The sequence below is a fragment of the Spermophilus citellus genome (genome assembly GCF_964194105.1).
Source record: "Spermophilus citellus genome assembly, chromosome: X".
NCBI lineage: Eukaryota > Metazoa > Chordata > Mammalia > Rodentia > Sciuridae > Spermophilus > Spermophilus citellus.
Genome location: NC_138190.1, coordinates 28,469,250 through 28,475,131, shown reverse-complemented (window position 1 = coordinate 28,475,131; position 5,882 = coordinate 28,469,250). Strand labels below are relative to the sequence as shown.

The 5,882-nt window shown below is 36.5% G+C and overlaps 1 pseudogene across 1 annotated transcript; it reads right to left on the bottom strand.

Annotated features, from left to right (window-relative positions):
* Positions 1-4,031: 4,031 nt before the first annotated feature.
* LOC308638998 (serine/arginine-rich splicing factor 2-like) lies at positions 4,032-4,711 on the bottom strand (annotated as a pseudogene). The gene has a single exon. The product of its transcript is annotated as a serine/arginine-rich splicing factor 2-like (transcript).
* Between the last annotated feature and the right edge of the window lie 1,171 nt (positions 4,712-5,882).

The window sequence follows — 5,882 nt, the reverse complement described above, 5'->3', positions numbered from 1 at the left end:
AAAACATGCTGTACAAGATTTATATATGTAATAATGTGTAAACACAAACAACTGATCTTGGTTATTTAATTGGAGTGGGAAAATGTTTCACAGAGATAGTACATTTAAGTCAATCTTTCAATCTAAGTGCAGTGTTCTACAGGTAAGTAGTAATTAAGCATGTGTTGGTGGAGAGAAACTATGTCCGATAGAAAGAACAGAGTTGAAAGGCCTCGGCTTTTTTGGAAAACTATGGCCACACCTCTGGGGTTGAGATGGAAATGTGAAATTAATCCAAGAGGAAATAGTTGACAATGACTATAAAATAGGTTTTGTTTTTTTTTTTCCTTCTAGAACTAAGGCACAATTAAAATATTTTATTTTTTAAAAATTTTTATTGGTTCTTTTTAGATTTCCATGCAATAGGATTCATTTTGATATAATTATAAAAGCATGGAATATAATTTGTTGTAATTCAGTCCCAAATACTTCCCCTTCCCTTCTCTTCTGCCATCCCCCAATCCCTTCCCTTACTCTACTGATCTTTCTGCTATTTACTATAGTTTATTTCTTTCTTTTTCTCTTTCTTTCTTTCTTTAAATTAGTGTCTTTTGGATATAGCTGATGGTGAGATTCATTGTGGTTATTTTCATATTCATATATGTACATAGGAAGGTTAGGTCAGATTCATTCCACTGTCTTTTTTTTTAAATCCCCTCCCCTTATTTTGGATTAGCTTTCACAAATCAGAAAAAAAAAAAAAAAAAACATTTGACCTTTGGATGTTGGGACTGGATTTTTTTTTTTTTTTTAAGAACAAGCAGTAGCTTTTTATTTTTGCCTGCTTAGCATCCCAGGGGGTAAAAGTCTATTGCCCAATCTTAGTCCAGCTGGTTTAGGTGCAGCTGAATTCACTGTCATGGTAAAAGTCTTATGACCCAGCCATGTCCAATCAGTTGTCTCAAGTTGTTGATAATTTTAATTGGTTTAAGCCTGAAAACCTGACCAAAAGCGGTTTGGTTAAGGGTTAAATCTGAGATGTTAGCTGGAACTTCTAAATGAGAATTTATTTTCCACTGTGGTTGCTAAATTAGTAGGATATAAACCAAAGATTCTTGTGTCTGTTTTGTTTACTTGATGGTGGGAAAAAATCAGAGAGAAGAAAACAAGTATGAAAATAGAGATAACAGAAAGATTTTGAAACATACTTGAAGCTAGAGATGCCTTATCATTTTTGCATCTGTAAGCCAGTGTACTCCCTTTTTAAATATAAGTTTGTGAAGGATTTCTGTAATTTAACAATGAAGAGCACTAATAGTTACACAAGGAAAATGATATGATCAGATTGATCTAATTAGATATCAAAAAGTAATTTTTGGGGCTGGGGATGTGGCTCAAGCATGCTTGCGGCCCGGGTTCGATCCTCAGCACCACATACAAACAAAGATGAATATTAAAAATTCTCTCTCTCTCTCCCCCCTCTCTCACTCTCTCTTTAAAAAAAAAGTAATTTTTGATAAATTTGTCATGTAAAAGTTATTTTCTATGTTAATATGTTTATTATTTGGATTTTGGTTGTGTTTAATTTTGATAAATAGAAAAATGGCAGTTTTTTTTTCTGTAAATTATGTAACAACTATTTATTAGATACTGAAATTGAGTATACAAGTTGAAAGAAATGAGCAGTATTTTTCATTTGCTAATGAACTAAATATGGTCATGGCATATAATGTTAATTCTGTTAAATCAATTTTCTCTGTACTATGAGATCCTTTCAAATTATTTCTATTTTTGTATTTGTTTCATATATTATACAATATATTCTGTTACCTTGGCCCAGTAATACTCATTTAATTCTCAAGTAAAGGAAAATATCCTAAAGTTAAGTACTACAGAACATTTGGTTTATACTAAGAAAGAAAATTGTCCTGGTGGGAACTCAAATGTCTTTTCAATGATACCTTAATAAAGAGTGAGATGATGTTATGTGACCAATTAGCTCCCTGGTGGGATTTTTAAGATGACTAAAAGTTTAGCAAAGTCTTAATTAGTGGGAGGAGGTATGTGTCTGCATGTGTGTGTGTGTGTGTGTGTGTGTGTGTGTGTGTGTATAGGTATACACATATATGGTGTGTTTGTGTTTAAAAGATTTAAACAGATGTTTCATTAAGCTAACAATCATTGATTTTTATGTCATTTCTGGCTACTAGTAACAGATTTATTTCCCTAAAGTTTTAAAGTTTCAAATCTTGAGGCCCTACATTACATTTATTGTCTATTTAAAAGCCTTGCTTGTAATATCTATTCCCAAACATTACATTTTGATTTATGGAAAGATTATAACTAATGTAATTCAATATGTAGGAAAGAGGTTTGAGTTGAGAATTTGAGAGACTCAAGATGAAATCTATGAACAATTTTCCAATCATTTAATCTCTGTAGACTTCAGTTTCATAAACTGTAATATGAAAGACTTGAATATATCTGTGAAAGTTTGATCTAGTCAGTTGGTTAGACAAAGAAAAATACTCAGGAACAATTAAAACTAGTGCATGAAACAGGATGCTGAATTGGTAATATGAAGTTAAGAGGAAAAGTTGAATGGGGCTAGAGTTAGTGCCAGCAAATGCTAAGTTAAAAGAGAAGCCAAGGGATCAGAAAGCACTTCCAAACTCCAAAGTCAAGCTAGGAACAACTCCCAGATTTATTCAAAGTGAGTCAGTTAAAGTGGAGGATTGAGCTGAATCATAGAAGACAATTTAAGAAGATTCAGGGTTGATCCAGAGGAAGGTCATGACAACCTTGGAGAAGAATGCTATGAAGCTATAGCAGATATGAGACTTTGCTAAATTAAAATATTTATATCTTGGATCTCTGAAGATTGGTACTCCGCTGTCTTGATAATTTATTGCTTATAAGGCAACATTTGAAATGGATGACCTCAAAGTATTTTTGTTTCACAATTTTATGAATATTGTTTTACAACTTAATGAATAAGAATATGACAGTGAGCTTTCTATTTTTATTTTTTAAACACTAAGAAAAATCTTAAACTTCAGAAAGTTGTCACAGAATATGCATAAGCCCCAAACATAGCATGTTAGCAGTCATTGCAAAGTTATAAATCATTTGATTTCTTAAGATTTTTCATACTTGAGTTCATAAATGAAGATGAATGGATTTACTATTTTGAAGGTGAGAGGAAAAACTAAAGGTCTATTTATCATCCGCTACATGCACTCATGGTATTATGCACTCTTAGATATATGCAAGACCTAGGTAAATGAAAGTGTAGTTGTCAAACTTTAAAATAAATCAGGCAATCATTTGTTTCTCCACAACACATCATCCTAATGTAAGAGCTTTTCACTAGGAGAAAAAATGAAATGGCTGAGCATTGCATACTGAAAACCACCGTTTTAACAACTGATATTACTCAATTGCTATACACCTGTGTCTCAGTCACAAAAATGCGTGCTATTAGAATTGTTTGGTAAATTATTCTTTTAATAATCAATTCTTTTCACCTGAAATGTCTTCATACAAATGCATCTTTAGATTACAATTAAGATCAGAAGATAAATAGCACTTGTAAATAAATCTACAGTAACATTTATAGGTTTTTAGTTTAAAGAGTGAAGGCAATAAAGATTTAATCACTACACAGTTTTGGACTACTAACAAGAAGTGGCTGCATACATTAAATTGTGAGGCCACAAATTATGTTAATCTGTTTACTTTCAAACCAAACAAGTGAGCATTCAAAAGAAGATGAAATTTTACTTCAAATGTATAAACTAGTAATGAAAACTGAAGTCTTTTGCTTCACTTAGAAGATATTCTAATATTGTTTTTCAAATAACAGAAACAAAATGCTATATAAAATAAAATTTACCACCTTAGGCCAAGGCTTAAAACAAGTAAAATGTTACACAATGTCATAAATGTTGTTTTCAATTGCTAGTGGCTTTTCCCAAGGACTCACCAACTGAGTATAACCCTTCTCCCCTCCACCCTAGTCCCTAGTCCTCAGATGGCTTGTTTGTAGTTCATTAACTTAGATGAGCACCTCCTTCTTTGGGAAAATCGGAGACACTCTTGGATGGTGATTTGGACTTTGATTTCTTCTCATGTCCTGGTGGAAGGCTTCTGGACCTTGAGCGGGACCCGGTCAGTGATGGAGATCTTGACACTGAGGAGGACTTGGAGTTGGATCTTTGGGTAGATCTGGATTTAGAGGTTGATGGAGAGCTCCTGTGGAAATGAAAGCAAGAACGAGAGTGACCAATCAGATCGGGATCTCGGGACCAGGATTGGCTCCTGGTGTTGGAATGGCTCTGGACGACTATGCCCTGGGCTACAGCTCTGGCCATTGTAGTTGTCACTATTGTAGGGCCACCTACCTGTGGGGCGACGTTCCCCAGCGGCAGCCTTGGTGGGAATCTAGGGGACGACCATAGCGGGCCATCTGCACCCTTAGCTCCCTGCCATCCAGTACGATCCCATCTAGGGCATCCATGGCGTCCTCAGCGTGGTGCTTGTGGTGGAAACGGACAAAAGCGAAGCCGCGGGACTTTTTAGTGAAGCGATCCCGTGGGATGTACACATCCCCGATAGGCCCATACTTCTGGAAGACACGACGCAGGGTGTTGGGCGACGTGCGGTATGTGAGGTTGTCCACCTTAAGGGAGGTCATGCCCTCCACATTGGGAGGAGGACGACTGTAACTCATTGTCCCTGTGAGGTTTGTCTGTGGACCTTTCAATTTAGAGGGGTCATTAGGAGAGAGTAACCAACTGGGAGACTGAGCTTTACCCAGAGAGCTGCTCTGGTTGCCTTGGGTTCCTTTGGCTCCGCCTCTTTGTCAGTTGGCTTATGCCTGTGATGCTTAGAGATTTTAGAATGTTACACAGAACCCCGCCCATCACTAGAGCTCAGACCACCTGAGAGAGAAATGACTACATTCCAATGTTTAAAAATGTGATCTTAATCATGACATGATCATTTTGTGACTTTACCCATATAAATCTAAGCATTCAGTTTTATATACATATAGATATAACTCTCTGACCTGAAGTACTTTCGCAATGATTCATATATGCCAGATATATGAATATTTTCATATTTTATTCATATTTTAAAAGACAATCAAAAGTCAAACAAAGTTTAATATGGTAAGGGTGATAATACTACTGTTACAGGGTAGAACCCTTTCCTGAAATGGAGGCAGAGCAGAGACCCTCCCCCTCCCTTTTCAAACCATGATTCTTACAATCATGCCCAAAAGATTTCAGACATGTCACTTAGAGTAACAGGCGTGAGTTTATTAGAAGGGATAGGAAAAGGGAAAAGGGGACACTCTTGAGAGTGGGGGTTGGGGGCGTGGGGGGCCTGGGGTGTCCTCTAAAAGAGGAGAAGTATGTTGTGCCTCCTGACCTCCAGTTTTATTAGGGTCCCAGGGCCATTTCCAGAGAGTCCCACCCGGGCCCACTTCTCGACTTTTGACTGAAAACAGGATGATATCAGACTTCCAAATCTACACTTTGCATGACAACTGTAGGTCTTTTCGTGAAATCTGTTCTCACAGATTCTATGGTTACAGGGATTTATTCTCACCTCCCTGAGTTCTGGGATCTGATCTGTATAAGAGTCACAAAAGTCCCCTTCACCTCCCTTCAGGATAACTTGTACTCTTCTTATTGGTGTTTAGGGCCTGTATGTCTCCTGCAGATAACAGGTAGTTTCATGTGGAATGTAACATATCCTGTTGACCAGGCAGGGCAATAGGTAAATTGCTTTTTTTTTTTTTTTTAATGACAGCATGTGGGGATCAGCACAGTGGGCCCAGTTTATAAAATTATTTCCTTAACTTCATGTTCCCACCACATATCTCTCTATTCTAT